The following is a 23,717-nucleotide window of genomic DNA, read 5'->3' on the forward strand; positions in this document are numbered from 1 at the left end:
GTTAGTCTTGCCTTTTGGGCTGACCAATGCACCAAGCACTTTCATGAGGCTTATGAATTAGGTATCGAAGGAGTTTCTAGGTAATTTTTTCATTGTTTACCTAGATGATATTTTGATCTTCAGTGAGACATTGGAGGATCATTTGATGCACATTTGTAAGGTGTTTGATAAGTTGAGGGAGGAAAATTTGTTGATAAATTTAAAGAACTAAAATTTTTTGAAGGAGTCAGTGTACCCATGATTTGTAATATGAAAAAAAGGTCTGAAAATGGACCCTAAGAAAGTGAAGGCTATCCTCAAATGGCCTACTCCATGGAGTGCAATAGAGGTGACATCTTTTCATGGACTAGGTAGTTTTTATTTAAAAAATTATTATAGGTTTTAGCAATATTTGTGGACCCTTAATTGAAACAATGAGAGGGAATAAAAAGGAATTTAAGTAGATTGTAGGAGTAGATAAGATTTTTAATCTATTGAAATAGAAAGTTATAGAGTGGCTTGTTTTAGCACTTCTATATTTTAATAAGGTGTTACAAGTATATTGTGATGCTAGTGGTATTGCAATAGCAGTTGTTTTTGAGCCAAGAAGGTAGACCTATTGCTTATTTTAGTGAGAAATTAAATGATTCCAAGAGAAAGTATTATGTTTATGATTAGGAATTTTATGCTATAGTTAAGGAAATGAAGAAGTGGAGAATTATCTTCTTCCTAAGGATGTTGATTTGTATACTGATTATATAGCTTTTCAATGTTTGAATAGTCAAGGAAAATAGAAGCAAACACATTTGAAATGGGTTAAGTTTTTGTAGAGGTATACATTTATTTTGAAATACATGAGTGGGAAGTCTAATAAAAATTTAGATTCTCTTAGTAGAAAACAAATTTTGGTGACAGAGATGTAGATTGAGGTGGTTGGGTTTAAGGAGCTCAAGAATTTGTATCTAGAGGATCCTAATTTTGGTGAAGCTTGGAAGTCTCGTATAAAACCTATTACACTTGACAAGACAAAGTGGATGGATTTCATAATCCAAGATGGTATGTTGTTCAAGGGTAGTCTTTTGTACATTCCTAGAAGATATATAAGAAATAATCTCATCAAAGAGAAGCAAAGTGAAGGATTGGTTGGACACTTAGGTAGAGATAAAACCATTTCTTTTTTGCAAAGAATAATTATTGGCCACAGTCATAGCAAGATGTCAAAAAAATGTATAGAGTTGCAGAGTATGTTAGATAGCAAAGGGAGTGAAGAATAACATGAGGTTATATTAGCCATTACCTATACTAGAGAAGTTGTGGGAGGATGCCAATATGGATTCATTCTTGGTTACCAAAGATGCAGCAAGAGCATGACTCAATATTTGCGGTGGTTGACATATTTTCAAAAATAGCACATTTCATTCCCTACAAGAAGACTAGTGATATTGTTCATGTGGGGAGTTGTTTTTTAGAGAAGCGGTGAGACTACATGGTCTAACAAAGAGTATAGTTTTAGATCAAGATACCAAGTTTTTTGGGTAATTCTAGTGTACATTGTGGAAGAAATTAAAGAGAAGTTTAAAGTTCATTTCATCACATCATCCATAGGCTGATGGAAAAATAGAAGTTGTGAACTGGAATTTGGGGAATTTTCTAAGATGTTTGGTTGGAGATAAACCTAAAGGTTGGGATCTAATCCTACCAAAGACATGATTTTCATAGAATAGTTTTGTAAACAAGAGCACTGGTAAATCACCACTCCAAGTTATATATGGGAGTAGGCCCATAAATGCTTCTTAATTAAGGCAGATGAATAAAGAAGAGATAAGCAATGTTAAAGAAAAGTATTTTGCTAAACATTTGAAGAGCATCATGATGAGGTGAGGAAGCACATTAAAAGGATGAATACATAGTATAAAGATAAGGTAGATGAGAAAAGGAGGTATAAGGAATTTTAGATTGGAGATGAAGTTGTGATTCATTTGAGCAAGGAGATATATCCAATAGGTACATATAATAAGCTAAAAATGAAAATGTTTGGACCATGCAAGATAGTGAAAAGGCATGATTTTGAAAAATGCCTATAAAGTGGAGTTTCCTACTAACATGAATATTTCACCAATATTCAAAATATAATATTTGATAACATGAATAATGAAGTTGTAGAAGCATAGTGGAGTATTCTAGCATCTACTTTAGTGCCTATGAAGGAGACTGAGGAGATATCAAACATCTGTGTTGGAAGAAGCACAAGGAACATAGCATATGAAGAGTATTTGGTCAAATGGAAATCAAGGCTAGTGGAGGATTCATCATGACTAGTACAAGATGAGGTTGGTCATCTTGGTTTTCCTCTAACTAATTTAGACATGATAGGATCATTTCTCAAATTACCTCATGTGTTTGATTCAAGAGCATCCTAGGTGTAAGGGAAAACTTGCGTCACCCAAAAATATTTCTATTTCCATTTTTCTAGTTTTGTGTTTTCAATAAGGGTTAATCATGTACAAAGTTTCTATTTTGGGGAGCTTACTAGTTTTAGTAAGCTAGCATTATGTGCTCAAATTATTCTAATCTCATATGTAGAGGTTGATCTTAGACATATCATCCTATTAGTTGAGTTTCATTACCATATCATATGTATTAGTGTTATTTAACACAAATTTTTGGTATGAATTTTGGCTATCCAAACTTTAGGTCTGCGACAAAGGTCCAAATGGCTCTAAAATGAGGTGAAACCTTGACTAATGGACTCTTTCACAATAATTCATTGTAGATCTTTTGTCAAGCATCCTGGAATGGGGGTATAATAGCCCATTGGATCAACAGTTTTCTACTTATGGCCTCTAGAAGTGGACCCATCTGAAAATATAATTTGTAAATAGTCTTGAGTCAATCCTATTTAATAAAGTGTAATAAAATAATGTAATATGATATTGGTCAACCTCAAGGGTTTGGGATTAGTGTCGAGAACCTTTTGAGTAGTGAAAATGCCTATATAAGGATGGTATGTAAGTTGTTTGAGATAGTTCTAGGTAACTATGGCAGATATGTCTTATAGATTGTTGTAAGGAAGGCACACATGTAGATTTGCATATCTTAATTCTATAATTCCACATTTGCAGAGATAATAAGAAGCACATTTTTATCTCTCAATCTATGTTGTTTCTTCATTTCTATTGTGTATTGTGTTATTAAGGGGATCACCCTTCATTAATGTACAATTTGGCATCTATGTAGACAAGTTATCATTTGTGTCTAGCTTTTCTCATCTCTACTATGTTTGGGTTATGATACAAGTTTAGATGGTGGAAGATGTGATGGAATTTTTTATTTGATTATTAGGATGCTCTAGGATGCTTTCCAAACCTTAAGAGACCTAATTTAGCACCAGTGTCATATATAAAATATATCATCTAAGTTTCTTATAATTAGGATATATTATGTTAATTATATATATAGGACTTTTTTTGAGTGATTTCAGCATTCTAGGAGTTAAGATAAAGATTTTTTATTTTGGAAATTTTAGGAAATCTCAGACTTAGTCAAATTTTAGTATTCATTATTTGCTGTTCAACATAGTCTCCAGTGGATGAATGCTTGTAACCTTGAGCTCTTTTCTTGTGTACGATTGTTTGAGGATTGTTTCTTACTATTTTTATTATAGTATAGTTATTTGTAAATGGATGTTTATGTTTAACCATGCTATGAACTTTTTTTTTGGCTTAAAAAGAACAACTTTCTTGGATAGATAAATCACTATCTCCCACTTGGGGTTCATGAATGTTATCTAGATCTCCTTTGAGTGTCATTGTAAACATGTATTCTTTATTTGGAGGATATCATTTAGTTCTTGGGGATATTTGGATTTTTTTGAAAAACTTCCTCTTGTGTAGGTGAACATGTGAGTTGTGCCATGTTCCCTAATTTCTTATCTTGTTTAGAAGTTTCATTGTTGCACTTTGTTACTTATGTTTTTGTTAAGTAACTTATATAATTTTTATTTTTATTTTTAAAAATCATATTTTATCATTTTTTTCCAAGGATTCTTGAGCAGGGCTTCTTTAGCCAAGGAGTATAAGATTCATCACCAAAATACCACTCTTCATTATTCCCAATCTAATGGACAAGTTGGGGTCACTAATAGAGAACTCAAGAATATCCTTACCAATATTGTTTCCCTACATAAGCATGATTGGGACATACAACTTTCTAAATTTGTATGGAACTATTAGACCATGTGGAAGACTGCTATTAGTTTCAAACCTTATGAGATGGTCTATGGTAAGAAGGTGGTTCTCCTAATCGAGATCGAGATCAAAACTCGTACAAACTAAATTACAACTTCGTCTAATTTTCTTCAATGCTCAATGGAAAAGCATTTTCTCAACTACATTCTCTTGATAAAATTTGCTAGGATGCACTTCTCCATACAAAGGTCATCCAAAAGAAGAAATATATATATGGGATGATAAACACATTCATTAGCACTTCTTTCAACCTGGTGATTGGGCACTCTTGTATGACTCCCAATTCTAGGATTTTAAAGGTAAGTCTCATACAACATGGTTGGGACCTTATGATGCTGAGCATGTCTACAAAAATTTGTTCAACTCTACATTGTGGACTCATAAATCTGCAAGCTCCTCATTAATTTCCACCACTTGAAGTTGTACCAGAAACCTCTCTTGAAGGAATCCTTCTTTCTAGATGCATCTAAGGAACTTACCATAGTTCTCTTTGATCTTCTTAGACAATGATTACTCAAAAATTCAAAATTCAAAAAATATCACAAATATATAATTATCTAGTTAGACCTCTTTGCCCTATCAAACTTGTAATGAGACTGGTCTGACTTATCTCTTTAGGTAGGCCTCCTACCTAATGGGCCCCACTACTAGATTATAATCTATCCAAGTACCCATTGGTTTTGTACCTTTCTTGGTCATCAATTATTTTCATTCCCAATCCTTTTCATCATTACTCGATGATATACAGATGCAAGCCACTTCCTCTTTACACTATAGCATCATGTTTTCCATTCATTACTATGTTTCTTTAATGAATACATTGTTCAAATGTTTCTAGGTTCTTCCATCTGATCACCTCCTTAACTTGTTCCTACATTATTGTTGTCCATTCTCTAACATGTTCCAATTCTTGATATTTGTTTTAGGTACAATTTCAAGTATTGTATTCCTCTTCACATTTTTTTGTATCATTCTTTTTGCTAACTCTAGTATTTTAAGGATGTCATCATACTCCATTTGGGGGGTTGTACTATCCATATCCTTCATTAATTCTCCTTATTATTACATGATGGGTTTTCCTTTTTCCTTGTTTTACCTTTTAAATAGTCATTGTCCTTTCTCTAGGCTTTCAGATTTCTCAAAGTAGATTGAAATTACTCTACACTCTATTGAATTTAACCTACCATGAAGGGTTCTCATATTCTTTGTGAGCCCATCAATGTACAAAAGATCATGGATGACATTCTAGTTTGGGAGGAATTTTATAAGATTGGATGGAAAGGTTTTCTTCTAAACCTCCATGAATATGATGAATAAATAATCTTCAAATTTTCTATAGAATGTAACAATGTTGATGATACAATCAAAACTAGGGTAGGTCTTTAACAATGAATGAGGAAATACTAGCAAAAGATACTAGACTTCCTAGAAGTGGTGAATCATATTTTCTAGAGCATTCTACTCAAAAGATTAATCATAAGTCTTTCTCTTAGCAATTTTTGACACCAGGAAACATCATTTAGACAACTTCATGACAGGTTACTCTATGGAGTCCTTACTCAAGCATTAGTCATGGGCAGCAAGGATGATTTTGTAATACATCACTAGAGAAGGACAATATGTGTCAATATTTTACTACCATTTTTAGTTTCTATATCATCTTAGATACTAGTGGTTAGTAAAAGTCCCCTATGACCTCCTTTGTTCTTTTGGAGGAATGAATTTTGGAGGTCAAAATGGTAACCACAATGCCTTAGCATATCATTGTGTAATCAAATTGATCATTATGGATCACCTCAAAAATGATGATTCCCTAATTTCTTGGATATTATTTGTTGAATAAAAAGGCCCTTCAACCACATATGATTCTATAGAACAACAACAAACATCAGAGATGACTTCTAACTATGAGAATGTGGAAGATGACACATGGGATGATGAAAGCAAGGAGTATGATGTTTATGAACTTTGTCCTAGAGTTAGGATCACCACACCAAGTAAAATCCATATTTTTTCCACTACCTCCTCAACAACTATCCCTTAGGACACTAGGTCCAAACTAAAACATGAGGAAACCAAGAAGTTACAAAATTTAGCACAAGTTGTCTACATTATGGAATCTGAAACTTTTGAAGTCAATCATATATGTAAACAAAGTAGGAAATGATAATTAGGGTAGAAAATATAGATGACTAAAATAAAGGTAGAAAAAGGAAAAGAAAGTAAAAATAGAAAGGGGACATTTAAAACAATAGGTTGACACTAGGGACACTACTATGGAATTTGGACAAACTATAGAAGAATTTACTCAAGGGGGTATTGAAGCCCTGTGTCACTAACAAACACCTAACCTAGATTAAAAAAAAATTAATTATATGATCACTCAGGTGACAAGTGACCATTCATTCCTTTAAATGGATTATCTTATAGGATTAAGTGGAGACTACTTAGATTCCTCTACAGCATAAGATTGAAAACCTAGTTTCCCACTACAAGAGACACTCAATGAATAGTCAATTAGGGAAGATGAAGTGCTCAATATTTTAGATGAGATTCCTTCTACCCAAGATAATATATAGGACATGAACCATGAAAATTCACTTGTGGAAGAGGAATTTTTTGTATAATAATTCAAAATATTGCAAAGGAAAGTGAATATGTTGGAAGCATTGTTTATGCCCTTTCAACATTAGTTGCAGAAATTATGTGCATAAGAGAAAAAATTAGTACCTACCAGGAATACAACAATCTTAAAGGATCATGGAACCAATATGATGGGTGGGTATATCTCCATTAGGTATCATCTTATAGAAAAATATCATAATATTCTAAATAAAACTAGCCAAAGCCTTAAAAGAAGGGGGTACTTTTGATATGCAGTTCACTATGGAAGAGCTTGAGAAAAATATTGGTCAATTAAAATCCTTGCAGGAACAAAGATTGGAGACAAGTTACATCATTATCGCTAAACATAAGAAAAACATTGAGGAATTGAGAGGCTATTGAAAAGAAAAGGTCTTTGTTGAATGTGTCTCCCATAAGTATCATAAAGGTAAACTTGATGGCCTCATAAAAAGGAAGGAACATGAGATAGATACTCAAAAAATACTATGGGAAGAAAAGGTTAGGGTTAAGTATATATCTATCAAAAGACACCTCCAAACCATCAATGAGTTCAAGGCTGCAATTGAAAGCAACCTGCAGGCTAATTATATTTTGTGTACTGTGCATGATTAGAGAATTCAAGTACTAGTATACCTATATCTCTTTGAAATGATGGGAGCCATGAAAAATCTACCCACTAGTCCACCAAGAATAGTAAGTATTGCATTGCATGCAATAGCTTCAAATGAGGGAAATGATGTGTTTCAAACATGCTATATTTTCTTTTATTATTTGTCCTAAAATTTATGTTTTTTTTTGTCATCTTGCCCTAAGTATCCTATGTTATACTATAATTATTGTAAAAATAAATAATAGTAAACTTATGTAGAGAAAATACAAAATTATTGTTATTACACCTAAATATGAATACTAATTTGAGTATTTTTCTAAAATAGGCTATAGTTGGTGTTTCATATACAAAGTAGGGATCTCATGGCATAGGACAGTTGATTTGATTGATTAATAAAGAATCATATTTTGGTACATTTTTTCTTATTTAGTATAATGTTGTAAAATTCATGGTTGAAGTTCAAACTATTATTTCTCATGGTTTCCATGTCATGAGGAATTAAAATTAGTGATTTATATTATCTATCTCAAATCGATCTATATAATTATATGTATAATGTAATGAACATGTGGAAAAAAAACCTTTGATTTTAGTTTAAATTCAAAAAATGTAAGAAACATATTGTATGTGATGATTAAGTTTTGAAATTGGTCAATTTGCAATAGGTAAAAGGGTATGCCCCCTTTGTCAATGATCTTTTTTTGTGTGTATATGTTTTCTTTAAAGATTGGTTCCAAATGTAGAAAGCATATTTAGCATTTAGATAAGATTTAGTTACTATAGACCTAATTTAAAAGCTTAAGAAAGTGTCTTGAATTCACGAATTGCATGCATTCACCCTCATATTTCTATTTTCACCCCTTGAGAAAACATCAACTATATATCGCACAAGCTTACAATCCTAGATTGACGTATTTAGGTATAACTAAAGGAACTTATATAGAACTAATTCTCAATCAATTTAAACAATAAAAAAGACCACAAATTTACCCTACACTTGATAAACCACTAGACTTATAGAATACACATGGGCCCGTTAAACCATGTTGTGAGTCATCATGATGGATGTTGGCATGTTGCTAACAATCCCCCTTCAGCGTCACTCATTGCATCCTATATAATTTAAACCTATGACCAAACTCTGAAACCTCTTGTTAATCACTAAGGCTATACCAAAATATCAACTTGTCAATGCCCAATATAACCACAAGACTTATAGAAGACACCAGAGGTTGTTAAACCATATTGTGAATCCTCACTATGGATATTAGCCCAATGCCAACATGTATGTCCTTACAAGAGCATCTCATGAAGATTATGGACATTTGACATCATCTTGAAGCTATTGGTGATGTAGGAGCACCTTGGGTCTTTGAGCAATCTTGCATCAACCGAAAATATTTCTAATTTTCTATACTAGCCTATTGTTCCCATAGTAGTAGTTGTTGCTTCTTCTTTTTTCATGTTATGTGTAGTTGTCATCATGTTGAGGACCTATCCTTGATCCTTTTCCTAAGTGTATGAATTCTTATTTTGGATATTTCTCAAGTTCTGTGACATTCTTTAAAAAAACATGTTTCTTGTTATTTTCACCTTGTGTAACGTGTTGATCCCATTGGTATGGTTTCAATTTCTTATGTGGCATCTTGCATAGAAGGATCCAACTCCTAACACATGTATGGACCTTCCTTTAAGTGAACTACATTTCATATGACTGTTGGCATGTTTTTTTGTTTATTCTTCCAAATATGGTCCTAAATTGTAACTAATGCTTGACTAGCTGACTTGTGGCTTAGCTAGCTATTTAAGAAGCTTGGTTATATGTAGAGGAATAAAGATAGAACAAGATAGATAGATAGAGAGAGTAAGAAGATCATAACAGATTAGAAAATAGGGAAAGTTAGAAGATGCGAGCTAAGGCTCCAATTTTGTATATTTTATGTTATGTTTAAGGCCACAACCCAGAAGTCCTCATAGTTGGTCTTGTTGTGGTTATTCTTTATGTGAAGTTAAATAGTTATACCTAAAATGATGTTGTATTTAGCCTTATATTCTTTGTGGTTTCATTGATATTTGTATAGCTTCTATGTGTACTCTTAGCAAGGGTAGAAGGTTGCAATTGAGTTTATTATACACGTTGTTGTAGGTACCTCTTCTTGCAACCTCCTTACGTAAGGTGGTATTAGAGTTAGGTGGAGAACCTTATTGGATTGGTTGTAGGGTGGCAGATCTCAAATTTGACCTATAACTTATAGAAGGTTATTCTTGCAAAGACTATTGTCAAGATGGTTGGTGGTAGAGGAAATTTAGAAAATTCTATAATGGACATGTTGAGGCCAATTACAACTAGGATTGAAGTTGTCAAGACATCCTAGATAAGAGGTGTATGTATTGAAGATGTTAGTGATAGATATGAGGAAACACCTAATCCTAATCCAAAACTTGAAGTGGAACTAGATGAAGAAAGGCTCCTGAGAGTTTTATCTAGGAAAAATGCTATACTTGTTATTGAAGTTTCTTGTTATGATGGAAGGTGTGCAATTGATGTAGTATTGGATTACATTTCTAAAATGGAACAATACTTTGAGTATGAAGGTACTCCTAATAATTAGAAGGTTAAGATAGTAGTCAAAAAGTTGAAAGGGCATGATTCTCTTTGGTGGGATCATTTACAAACTGAAAGATAGAAGAGAGGAAAAGAAAAGATCAAAACATGGATGAAGATGCTTGGAGAGATAAAGAATAATTTCCTACTATCAGACTATCAAGTTAGTCTATTGAGAAAGATACAAAATTTGAGGAAAAAAGACATGAGTGTGAATGAATATACTAAGGAATTCGACAAGTTGGATATTAGAACTGGAAATGTGGAAGAAAGTGGCTAGATACTTGAATGGCCTAAGAACATCAATTCAAGATGAGATCAGCTATGTTAAGATGGATAGTGAATAAGAAGCATATCAATTTTCTTTGGAGGGTGAAGAAATATTGGAAAAGAAACATGATCAGAGACAAAGAGGAAGAGTTGGCAGATTTCAATAAAGGAGAGGAAAAACATATGGAGAAGGTAGCAAATTTGATAGTAAAAATGTAATATAAGGGAAAAACAAAATGGAACGAAGACCCTACTTGTAGAAGAGGTAACTACACTAGGGGCAACTATACTAGTTCCACTAGAAATAATAATGATGGAAAAAAAGAAGAAAGATCCTACTTTAAATGTACTTGTTATAATTGTGGAGAACAAGGACATAGGGCATTTTAATGTACTAATAATTGTGGAGAACAAGGACATAGGGCATTTGAATGTACTAACTCTAGAAAGAAGATTGGAGGTAGTAGCAAAAATACATTGGCTTGTGAAGAAGTTGATGAAACACTTAATGAACCTAAAAATGATGAGAATATGATGTTGAGAAGAATCTTTTGTAGTGAGGAAATTGATGGAGAACCTATTTTGAGAAGAATTTTATTCCAAACCAAATGTACGATAGATGGAAAATGTTGCAAGGTAATAATTGATAGTGGAAGTTTGGATAATTTGGCATCTGAAGAGTTGGTTAACAAATTGCAGTTGTAGAGATTGAGACATCCTAAGCCTTACCATGTTGTTTGGATCTAGAAGGACCATAAATTACCTATAAGTGAACAATGCCTTATTAAATTCAAAATTGGGAATTATCATGATGAATCTTCTGTGATATTATGCCTATGGATTTTTGTCATATTCTTTTGGGTAGACACAAGCTTTGCATGATGGTAGATTGAATCAGTATATTATTTGGGTAAAGAAAATAAATATTCTTCCCTTTGGTGGAAAATTTTGATGAAATTCAGTGTACTACATTTAGAGTATGCTTGGTTGAGGGTAATTAGTGTGCAAGAGAAATGAAAGAATGGAATGTTTGTTATGCTTTGGTTCCTAAAAAATTTGAGAAACAAGATGAGTTAGAACATGCACCTAAGATAGAACCTTTTTTGACTGAATTTCATGACATCATTTATGATAATGTACATGATGGTTTGCCTCCTATGAGAAGTATAAGTCCTTGTATGGATTTGATAGTTGGAGATAGTTTGCCTAATAAAGCACTACATAGGTTAAGACCTGATGAAAAGATTGAGTTGAATAGATAATCACAAGAATTACTTGAGAAGAATCTGATTAGAGAAAGTTTGTGTCTGTGCATAGTACTTGTTGTGCTAGCACCTAAGAAGAATGGAGAATGTGTACCAACTCTAGAACTATAAATAATATAATAGTGAAGTACATATTTCCTTTGCCTAGAATGGATGATATAATGGATAGTTTAAGTGGAGAAAAATATTTTACAAAGATTGATTTGAAGACTAGTTATAATCATATTAGAATCAAAGAATGAGATGAATGGAAACTATGTTTTAGGCTAATGAAGGTTTGTATGAGTGATTAGTTATGTCCTTTGGTCAAGATAATGCACCTAATACTTTTATGAGGCTAATGAATAAAGTTTTGAAGGAATTATTGGATAAGTTTGTGATTGTATATCTTGATGGCATTTTGATATTCAATAAGAGTATGGAATAGCATCTTGAACATATTTGATAAGTAATGTAGAATTTAAAAGATGAAAAATTGTTGATTAATTTGAAGAAATGTTCATTTTGAAAGAAGAGATTGTGTTCCTTGTTTTTGTAATTGCAGTTGATGGACTAAAGATGGATCTTGAAAAGGTGAGAGTTATCCTTGATTGGACTAAACTAGAGAATGTGGGAGAGGTAAGATCATTTCATGGATTGGCAAATTTTTATAGCAATTTTACCTGGAATTTCAGTTCTATTTAAAATGTTATGATTGAAGCTATTAGAGGAGATAAAAATGATTTCAAATGGACACATGGAGCACAAAAGAGTTTTGAGACATTAAAACAAAATATTATAGAATTGCCCACACTTGTTTTATTTGATTTTAGTACATATTTTCAAGTCCAATGTGATGTGGGTGGAAGTGCAATGGGAGTTGTTTTGAGTCCAAACGGAAGACCTATAGCTTTCTTTAGTGAGAAGTTGAATGATGCTAAAATAAAATATTCAATTTATGATTAGAAATTTTATGCTATTGTTCAAGATTTGAAGAAATGGAAGCATTATCTGATGCCTAAATATTTTGTGTTGTACATTGACCATAAAGATTTTCAGTGTTTAGGAAGTCAAAATAAATTGAATTAGAGTCATATGAAGCGGGCTAAGTTATTGCGAAAAAAAATCCTTTTCATTGAAGCATAAAAGTGGATAGTTAAACAAAGTTGTTAATGCCTTGATCCGAAGAATAAATTAGTAAACAGAGATGAGAACAGAGGTACTTTTTTTTTATGGCTTGAAACATTTGTATGAGACCGGTCCTAATTTTGCATAACCTTGGAAAGCATGTAAGGAAAAAATAGGGATTGATAAATGGACTGATTATTTCATTCAAGAAGATATGTTATTTAAGGGAATTTAGTTATGCATACCTAGAGGATCTCTAGGAGAGAAAATAATGAAAGAGAAACATATTGGTGGACTTGCTGGACATTTTGGCATTGATAAAATAGTGAAACTTATTTTAGATAGATACTTGTGGCCATATATTTACAATGATGTTTAGACAATGGTTAGAGGTTGCAGAATTTGTCAAATAGCAAAAGGAATTAGTCAAAATTTGGGATTGTATTCACCTTTGCATGTACCTAATAAGCCTTGGGAAGATACTAACATGGATTTTGTTCTTGGATTGCCTGGAACTTGGAGAGGTAATGATTCCATGTTAGTAGTGGTTGGTATGTTTTTTTAAATGGCTCATTTTATACCTTGTAAGAAAACATCTGATGCATTACATGTAGTTGAGTTATTCTTCAAGGAAGTGGAAAGATTACATGGTTCTCCTGAGACTATTATGTCAAGTAGAGATAGTAAGTTTACTAGTTATTTTTTGAAAATACTTTGGAAGAAGCAAAATATAGAATTGAAGTTTAGTTCTACATTTCACCCTGAGACAGATGGACAAATGAAGTTGTGAACATAAGCTTGGGTAATTTTTTGAGATATTTGGTTGGAGATAAGCATGCTAATTGGGATTTTATTTTGACACAAGGAGAGTTTTCATACAATAATTATGTGCATAGGAGCACTAAGAAGACACCCTTTGAAATTTTTATTGGATTTAATCCTAAGGGAACCACAGAATTGAGATATTTTCCTACTGAGACCAAAAAAATAGTGTTGAAGCTAAGACTTTGCAATTTCCATTAGTTCTTTACATGATGAAGTAAAAGGAAATTTTCAGGACTAAAATCTGAAATATAAATAGAGAGAAGATAAGAAGAAGAGACACAAATCTTTTGAAGTTAGAGATGAGGTTATGATTCATTTGAAGAACAAATTTCAAGTTGGTACCTGCAACAAGCTAAAAATAAAGAAGTTTGGTCCTTGCAATATTTTGAAGAAATTTGACAATGGAAATGCTTATGAAGTGGAGTTGCCAAAGACATGGATATTTCACCCATATTCAATATTGTAGATATCTTTGAGCACATTGAATCAGATGATGAATTGGATGATAATCAAGATTATCCTAAGAAGATAAAATATAGTGTTGAGAGGATCCTAAATAGCAGAATAAGCAAGAATACAAGAGGAAAGGACTACATAGAATACCTAGTTTAATGTAAAGACAAGATAGTTGATGACAGTTCATGGATTACACAAGTTGACTTGGATCTCTATGATTCATATCAGAATATGAGGAATTTCCAAAGTGGACATCATTTCTTTATTAATCCCAAGTGTCTAATGGAAAAGCATCTTGGGTCTTTGAGCAATCTTGCATCAACCAAAAATATTTCCAATTTTTTGTACCAATTTGTTGTTCATGTAGTAGTCATTATTGCTTTTGTTTTCATGTTATGTGCACTTGTCATCATGTTGAGGGCATATCCTTGACCCTCGTCCTAAGTGTGTGAATTCTTATGTTAGGTAATTCTTGAGTTCTATGTCATTCTTTGCACTTTTATTTTCCTTTTATTTTCACCTTGCGTAACATGTTGATCTGATTGGCATGGTTTTTAATTGCTTATGTGGTGTCTTGCATAGTTAGGAGCCAACTCCTAACACATATGTGGACTTACCTTCAAGTGTGTGAGATTTTATATGATCATTAGTGTGGGTTTTTTGTTTATTTTTCCAAGTTGTATCATCTTAAAATGGAAGAACTTCCATCTTAAGAGTGTTTAGCCCTCCAAGTAAGTGGTTTGGGGTCATGTCAAGCACCTTGAATAAGTCTTTGTATGGATCTAGCTATTTTCCCCTTGTTTTGCCTATCTCTCTCTATTTCTAGCCTATTTTTGACAACTTTCTTTGTGAAATTGAGGCCTTTGACTTTCTAGGTCAAGGTTGACCTCAACCTTGACCTAGGTCAAGGACAATGTAGAACCTGACCTAGGGTAGGGTCTGTATATGAGCAATGTTAGTATGCTAATAGAAACCAAATTTAAATAAAGCTTCTACAAACTAAACAAAATTCATAAACTTCAAGATAGACTAAGATGAGCTCTCAATTGAGAATATGAGCCATTAATGGGCTCTCTCAATGAGAAGCTCTCTTGTTGAGTAGCTTTGTCTAAATAGATAGGATGTATGCTCAAGCTTATGCTTCAAAAAGGGCTTCAAATGGAGTTGGAATTTGGGTGTGGGTGTATGGTTTTGATGTAAAATGGCTTCTTAAAATGGCATTATGACTTTACTTCATGGATTGTGTTATTTTGCAAAGGGGAAGGATCCAATTTATAGGCAAGAGGCTTGAGGGATTGAGGGCTAAGATGCAAGGATGGGAAAAAGCTCATGGAGGGCTCAGATTGCATGAGAGGAGAGCACATGGATTGTGCTTCCTTACAGCCAATCAAGGAGTGACACATGTCACATGGTGAGAGGATGGAGGAAAGGGGAAGGATGAGTCAACAAAGGAGGCTCAAGGGATAAAATCTTCATAAAGACCCTCATAATGGCTTGTAAGAGCAATAAAAGGGCTTGGAAGAGTCATTTATGACCTTGTGGGCTTCATAAAGTTTTATGGTTGAGATATTTTGAGGGAGATGGGAGCAATTTTGATTTGGGCTTGGTTAGGAGGGTTTTAAGCTTGCTTAGGATTGTGCAAATGATTAGAGGATGGATTAGGATGGTTTAGGATTAGCTTAGGGATATGCAAGTGGATGGCAGTTAATGAGGGTGGGTGAAGGAGGAGATATTTATTAAAACTTTTTTAATAAACATGAGGATTAATATTTAATCTTAATTAAATATTTTGAGTTGGGATTAGGGGTAGGAAATGATGGGATTAGCCTTTAATCAAAATTAAAGAAGGATTAGAAGATTTTGGAAGAGGTTAGTGGTCTTAAGGAAATTGGCCAAATTTTGGGCAAAAAATAAATTTTTTATTTATTTTGGGTTTTTTGGTCAATTTATTAATTAAATAATTAATAAATAAGGAAATAATGTTTAAATAGGATTTAAACATTTTTGGGCGGGATTCTTTAATTAAATATTTTTAATTAAGATAAAGGGATTTAATGGCATAAAAATTAATTAATTAATTAATTAATGATGATGTCATCAAGAATTTTTCAGAAAATAAAAATACTTTATTTTCTAAAAGTTTTTAGGTGTCTACAGGGTCAACCTCATCCCTAACTCTAGGTCCAATTTTTAAGTTCTAGGATATTGGGCTTCAAAAAGTTTCATTTTTTCATTTTTGGGTTAGTTGTTTCAAGTTTTGGAATGGTACTCTCTTAAATTACATTTAATCTAGGTCCATTTCTAGAGGTTAAGGTTAATTGGGATTTAATTCTCCAATGTTGACCTTCTCTAGAAGTTTTTTCCCTAGATCTCTATATAAGGAAGCCTTCTTCCCTCATTTTGACATCCACCCATTATGAAATTTATGCACACAAGAGATATTAGACAAACCATTATTCTATGAAGTGAAGATCTACTATCTATTAATCATTCAATCATTCAAGTGTTTAAGCATCCAATTAATCAAGGAGGTCCATTGTTAGCTATTGAAGGATTCAATCTCTATGGAGCCCTCTTGTTGAAGATTTCTCCATCCACATTCATCCAAGCCTTTTTCTATGCAAAGATCCATTCACGATTGGTGTTGAAGATCTAATTTCATTGATTTGAGACATCCAACATACATTTCTACATTCATTTGGAGTATCTGTACTTGTGGATTCAGGGATTCGAATTCTCCACAAGGTTTTCAATATAAGCAAGGTGAATAGTTCCATTTACTTTGTTTATTCATATTGCAATTTTAATTATATTTCAAGGTTGATTCCAAACTGAAGTTTAACCAAGGCAAACCCCCCATCCAAACAAAAAAACCCTTTTTCTTGCAGATACAAGTATAGGACAGTGAATTAAAGTGCAAAATTTGGATACCCTTTTCGCTGAACTTGCAAAATTTGCTAACAAAACTTTTTTCAAAGCAGTGCAGGTCAAGGTAAACTTTTTGAGGTGCAATTCAGCCTTGGGGTAAGGTTGTGCCCCTCTATTTGGGTCAACATCGACCTGCATTCAAAAGGAAAAAAAATTTCTAGGTTTTCTCTGTCTCGACATTTCTAGTCCAAAATAGGTTGCAAAATTCTCCAAAACTAAACATAGACATTAGAAATTAGCATTTTCCAAATTTTTCCTATTTTGAGCTTAGTATTTGTCTTTTATTCATTTTAGATTTCAAGTACATACTTTTCTATACCAAAGATTATAAGATCTCTTGCTTTCTTCCTATTCTCCATTGCTTGATCCATCTGTGCATTGATCACTTCCTTTTGGTTAATCAATTTGGATTATTCCTTTTGAGAATTGGGTTGAGGATAGGTCTTATTTTCATCGTATTCATTTTGGTGAACTAGACATGCTTACCCTATTTTCCTTTGTGGAATTAGATGCCCTATTGTGTTTTGTAGTGTTACATTTCATTTCATATTTGTTAGGTCTTTCCTTGCATTAAGATTATATTTTTTTTATGCTCTTGCATTATAAAATTCAAAAATACAAAATAAATTGCAAAATATCTTTCAAAATACAAAAAAAAATATGCTTTATGTTTTCTTGGTTTAGTTCATTTGCATTGTATTGGTTTATGAGCTTTATTACTTCTAGTCCTACTTCTAATCTTATGGTTAGATGAAGTCATAGACTAATGGGTATCTTTAAGCCTAATTTTTCTTCTCCTTTCCTTAGGATACTGGATGAGAATTTGATTCTTCCTAATTCTAATCCTATTATGAAGCAAAAATCTTCTCACTCATCTCATGATGAGGATGATGTTGTAAGAGTTCCTCCTGAACAAGTCCAAAAAATTTCAAATGAACTTGATAAAATGGGTAGTTGGCTTATTCAAGAAAACCATAATCAAGATCTTCTATTCAAGCTATAGAGGCTCTTAAGAAAGTTCTTCATGATAGTGATCAAGGTGCTAATCTCTTGCATGGTATTACTCACCTTGTGCATTCTAATTTTAAACCTTTAGCTCAAGAAGCTCAAGATTTAGAGTTGTTTCCTCCTATCACTAGCGTAGAACCTTCTTCTATTCCTTTCCCTTTTGTTCCTACCTATACTCCATCTTTGGTTACTGTGACGATTCCCTCTATTACTATGAGTATTCCTTCTATATCTTGTCCTACATCACAACCTTCTTATCATAATGTTCCTTTTACTTATTCTAATTCTCTACCAACTATAGTTCCTATTGTTCCTCCAGTTGTGTATTTTATTCCTATAGCTTCATACACTTTTCCTAATGTTTCTAATGTTGGTATTTCTCCTATTTCTTCTAATGATTCAACAATTATCATCTTGGCTCAAATTGTGTCATCTTTACAACAACCTGCTACCTTAACTCAAAACAAGTTTAGTATTCCTAGTGACATGGGAAGTCCTTTGTCTCAATATATCATTTGTACTCCCATTCCTCGAAAATTTGATATGCCTCATCTTGAGAATTATAATGGTAAGGGAGACCTTGTTCATCATGTTAAAACATTTCAAATCATTTGTAGTGATTATGCTCATAATCATAGGATTTTAGCCACATTGTTTGGTAGAACTTTTCATGACAAGGCCTTACAATGGTTTTGTTCTTTGACTCCTTATTCTATTAATTCATTTCTAGAACTTGCCAATTCTTTTATTCAACAATTTCAAAACAGCATTGGCCCGCAAGTATCTTTAACTGATTTGATGCATTGCAAACAAAGTTCTAAGGAAAAATTGATTGAATTTATTGGTAGATTTAAGCATTTGCATGTTCAAATTTCCTATCCTATTCCCGATATTGATATTCATTTTATGTTTATTTCAAATTTTCAAAAGGATATTAGAGATAAGATTATGCTTGCAAAATTTACCTCTTTTCAACAACTTTGTGCAACGCTTCATCATTATCAATTACAAGCGAGTCAATTTGAGAGCACCACTCCAATGGTTGTTGTTCCTATTGATAAAAGTGATGTTGCTCGTAATTCAAATAAAGTTCAAAAATTCAACAACTATGTCAAGATAAACAAACAAGCAAACACAATTGCTAATCAAGTTGTTGTTTCATCTCACAATGCCACTTCTACATCCACTTCTTTTCAATTAAATCATATGTTTACTCTTATTTCTGAATCTTTACATTCTATTATGATTAGGTTGTTAATTACTAATATGGTAACTTTACCTCCTATTCGACCTCTTTTACCTACTATGATGGTGTCTAAATCTTTTTATCCTAATGATTGATGTCAATATCATCATTAGAATGGTCATGATACTGAGAAATTTTATTCTTTAAAACATTAGGTTCAAGACTTAATTGATTATAATGCTTTATTTGTTGATAATTTTGATGGCAGTGGGAATAAATTTGTTTCTCCTCCTAATCAAAATACCTACACATGATACTAATACTATTTCTCAGCCATCTTCTATGTATATTATGTATGATTCGAAGATGGATGACCTTAATCATGTTCTTAATCAAGTGGAGCATGTGGTTTACTTTGTATCTCCACCTCAACCTTAGCTTCAATCTCAAGTTTTACCTCAACCTCAACTAAAACCTAAGCCTAAATTGAAGCCTCAACCTAAACCTTGACAATAAACTAAGAAAAAATGACCTCATGAATTTTTTATTACCTTTAATGATTCTAATATTATTAAAGCTTCTGATGGTCCCTTTAATATTTATGCTAAGATTTCTCAGATACCCACTCATGGTTGTCTTGTTGATCCTACCTCCTTAGTCAATGTTATTATAGAAGAAAATTTGTTTATGAAAGGATTGCAATGTGATTTTTATGATACATCAGATGTGTGGATTCAAACTTGTAATGGTTTTCTTTAAGCATCATTTGGTTCTATTGATTTACCGGTTGAACTTTGAGGGAAAATTATGAACACTACCTTTGTTGTGTTCCTACTTCTGATTAGTTTCAAGTTAAGCTTGGTTTGTCATGGTTAAATACCATGCATGTTGTTGCTTCATTTATTCATAATTTTCTTAAGCTTGTTTATGATGACAAAGTGAAGATAGTTAATCATAGTTTATATCACACTTCTAGGCCATGGATTGTGCTACACTTGACTTCTTTTGGCCTTCATCACCTAATTCATGTCCTTCTCATCCTAATCATCTTTTCCACTCATATGAAGCTTATAAGCATCATAAGATTCTCGAGTTAAGTTTACCTCCTATGGATCTTAATTCTGATCTTTTGCCTACACCTTCCATACCTCATTTATCTATGGCTTCTAGAATTGTTAATCAAGCTCCTCATGTTGCTTTTCAGTCTGTTGATTATCCTATTAATCCTCCCATAGAACATGTGAAGGATCCACTAATTGTTCCTCCTAATTCTCAACACTTTTCAAGTAAGACAAAATGTAATTGATCTGCTAATGAACGTTGTAAGAAGCATCATGTTCAAGCTAAAGCTCCTAATTTTGTTCTTCAAAAATATTTACTTTCCTTGGATATAACTATGCATGATGTGTTAGAAGAAGTTTTTGCTAATAATGATGTTAAGATGCATGATTATGAGGATTCCATTCGTTTCTTAGATCCTATTTTGATTAATCTAGATAAAGAAGATACTCTTAATGGTGTTGATGATGTTAATGAAGAATATGAAACTATTGACATTGAAATTGATTTACCTAATATGCTTTCCTGACAATTAACACATACACCTAGTATTGAACATTGCGATTCTCGAGAGGATCCTTGTTTGGAATTGTCTATCATTCCTACTATGTTGGATATAGTCCCTCTTGCAAGTTATCTACCTTCCCTAAATGATATACAATGAGATGGGGAGACTAGGTGGCACGATTTATTGGCTAGTCCTTCATGGTAGCCTTTTGTGTCTTTGTCTATTGTATTGTGTTTCTCCCATATGTGTTTGTTAAATGTTATTAGATTCCTTTATATGATCCTTGTGGCTCTGTTGGTGCAAGGTGATAAAAGAATCAAACCTATTGTATTCTTCCTCTATATGTATCTCTATTCTTGCATATGTTGTTTCATGTTATGTTGTACCTATGCTATTGTTTGTATATTTTTCCTTGTGTAATCTACTTAGATTTGAGGCTTAGTAGCACTGATTCTTTTTGGTCTCCAGGTCATGGACCAAAAAGATTCTTCTTCGCATCTCTTATATGTTCTTTCCTCCTTTATGATTGTAGTTCTACTTTCTTTGGGGAATGGTATAAATTCATTTGCAATAATATCATATATATATATATATATATAACCTTATGATCATACTAACCCCATTGTAGGTAGATCCCTTTTGTCTTCTCTATACGTTTATGTTGTATTTCCCTTTATTTGTCTTTTTCTGGGGGCATCTTGTAGTGGAAATGTAATTAGTGGAGTTGTTTATGTTTCCATTCAATCCATTGCTCTTGTTAAAGTGTTAGAAATGACTTTAACATGGGGACATATTCTCTTCTCACTTATTGCACACACAGACTTTTCAAAACACATACATTGTTTTTTAAGACACCTTTTCTCTCTTTTTAGATTAGTGACTAATCCTTAAAGCATGGATTTATATTTTAGGATCTCTTGATCCCTCCAGTTTCAAAATATATGTTGATACCTTAAGGTCAAATGTATCCTTAAGATTGGATCTATTTTTCTTCTTGGTTTTATTCTTATAGAATAGAATATTCTTAAGAGTAAATCCTTTATGGTTTGACTAGTGAGTAGCCACATTCACTAGGCCATTCAATTTCATCTTTCCAGTTGTATAGTTCTCTGGTGTGGTTTACAATGGGACATAAGTTTTTATTGGGTGAGATAATCTAGAGATGTCTCTCTTATTGTGACATTGGAGTTGGATAATACTTGAGTCTCTAGAGGCTTGAGGATCTCTTTGTCCCTTTGATTTTAATAACAGTATCTTTTAATTACGATTTACTTTACCAAGAGTTTGCATCCAGTCCATACTCTTGCTAAAGTGAGGGCTAAATGTATCATCTTAAAATGGAAGAACTTCCATGTTAAGAGTGTTTAGTCCTCTAAGTAAGTGGTATGGGGTCATGTTAAGTGCCTTGAATAGGTCTTTGCATGGATGTAATTTTTTCTCCCCTATTATGCTTCTCTCTCTATTTCCAACCTATTTCTGACAATTTTCTTTGTGAAATTGAGGACTTTGACTTTTTGGGTCAAGGATGACCTTTTAGATCAAGGTCAACCTTGACCTTAACCTAGGTTAAGGAGGACCTCAACCCTAACCTAGGTCAAGGAGGACCTCAACCCTGACCTAGGGTAGGGTCGACCTCATCCTTGACCCTAGGTCCAATTTTCAAGTTCTGAGAGTTTTAGGATATCATGCTTCAAAAAGTTTCATTTTCCTGCTTCTAAGTTAGTTGTTTTAGGTTTCGAAATGGTACATTCTTAAATTTCATTTAATCTATGTCCATTTATAGGGGTCAAGGTTAATTGGGATTTAATTCTCCAATGTCATCCTTCTCTAGAAGTTTGTGCCCTAGATCTCTATATAAGGAAGCCTTCTTCCCTCATTTTGACATTCACCCATTATGAAATTTATGTACACAAGAGATATCAAAGAAATGATTATTCTATGAAGTGAAGATCTACTATCTATCAAGCATTCAAGTGTTCGAGCATCCAATTCATCAAGGAGGTCCATTGTTAGCTATTAAAGGATTCAATTTCTATGGAGACCTCTTGTTGAAGATTTCTTCGTCCACATTCATCCAAGCCTTTTTCTATGTGAAGATCCATTCAAGATTGGTGTTGAAGATCTAATGCCATTGATTTGAGACATCCTGCATATATTTCTATATTTAGTTGGAGCATTTGTACTTGTGGATTCAAGGATTTGAATCCTCCACAAGTTTTCAATTTAAGCAAGGTGAATAGTTCCATTTACTTTGTTTATTCATATTGCAATTTCAATTATATTTCAAGGTTGATTCCAAACTAGATTTTGACCAAGGAAAACCCCCCATCCAAATAATAGAACCCTTTTTCTTGCAGATACAAGTATAGGATAGTGAATTAAAGTGTAGATTTGGATACCATTTTTTTTGAACTTGTGGGATCTATGAACAAAAATTTCATTGGAGCAATGCAGGTCAAGGTTGACTTTTCAGGTTACAATTGTGCCCCAAGGTAAGGTTGTGCCCCTCTATCTAGGTCACCTACATTCAAAAGGACAAAAAAAATTTGAGTTTTCTCTATCTCGACATTTCTAGTCTAGAACAAGTTGTAGAATTCTCCGAAACTGATCACAAACATCAGAAATCAGCATTTTCCAAATTTCCCCTATTTTGAGGTTAGTATTTGTCTTCTATTCATTTCAGATTTTAAGTATATACTTTTCCATACCAAATATTATAGGATCTCTTCCTTTCTTCCTATTCTCCATTACTTGATCCATTTGTGCATTGATCACTTCCTTGTGGTTAATCAATTTGGATCATTCCTTTTGAGAATTTGGGTTGAGCATAGGTCTTATTTTTACCCTATTCACAAGTATGGTCCTAAATTGAAATTAATGTTTGACTAGGTGAGTTGTGGCTTAGCTAGCTATATAAGAAGCTTTCTTAGATGTAGACAAAAAGAAGATAGAATAAGATAGATATACAATGATAGTAAGAAGATCATAATGGGTTAGAAGATAGGGAAAGTTAGAAGATGTGAGCAAAGGCTCTAATTT

This window comes from Cupressus sempervirens, chromosome 5 (assembly GCF_028749045.1).
Source record: "Cupressus sempervirens isolate cs-2001-9-10 chromosome 5, ASM2874904v1, whole genome shotgun sequence".
NCBI classification, from domain to species: domain Eukaryota; kingdom Viridiplantae; phylum Streptophyta; class Pinopsida; order Cupressales; family Cupressaceae; genus Cupressus; species Cupressus sempervirens.